This window comes from Haliaeetus leucocephalus, unplaced genomic scaffold, assembly GCF_000737465.1.
Source record: "Haliaeetus leucocephalus isolate CR32 unplaced genomic scaffold, Haliaeetus_leucocephalus-4.0 Scaffold1, whole genome shotgun sequence".
Classification (NCBI taxonomy): Eukaryota; Metazoa; Chordata; class Aves; order Accipitriformes; family Accipitridae; genus Haliaeetus; species Haliaeetus leucocephalus.
This window is the reverse complement of record NW_010972437.1, coordinates 132003-132708: the sequence shown is the minus strand read 5'-3', so window position 1 is coordinate 132708 and position 706 is coordinate 132003.

Below are 706 nucleotides of genomic sequence, written 5' to 3'. Positions count from 1 at the left end.
GGCAGGCGCGAGCGGGTGGGGCGGGGCCGTCGCCGTCGCACCTGAGGCGGCTGCCGCTGGCGGCGAGGGATGGGGGGTCCGGTCCTCCCGGTAGCGGCCTGCTCTCCGCACGGGCAGCGGGCGACGTCCCGGCCCAGGGAAAGAGTTCCCGGGAATCATGCGCTGGCGGTGAGCCGTCTGCTCGTCCGTCAGAGCATTGGCAGGGCCAAGGTGAAGCGGGGGCTGGGGACGACGGGGCCGTGTAGAGCGTGAAGGGGAAAAAAGAAAAAAAAAGACAAACGAAAAAGAAGAGGAAGCGCTTTGCCTCGGAACTGTTTGGTGGGGTGGTGACCCTGGGCCCGAGTCAGGCAGCTTGCTCTGAAATACCTTTAAATAAAGGAATTCCAGAGGAGATAGGAATTCTAGAATGTTTACGGATATTAAGATTATATGTTTTCCTCTTTGGTAGGATGGTCTTAATCTTTCTCTGTCTCTTCCAGTCTACTGTCAATACGTGGCAGTGATGCATCTGTCTTCCCGTCTTTATAAATACATCAGGGAAGAAGTTGTTTAAGCGGCAGGATGATGATAGCGCAAGGACAAATAATATTACTGTGATTTGCTATCATGAATAAATTGGCTGAGAAATGGTAAAAGGAGCCAATTACTGTGACAAGAAGATTTTGAAAATGTCTTCTGGTAGCACCAATGAGGAAAAAAAAAATTA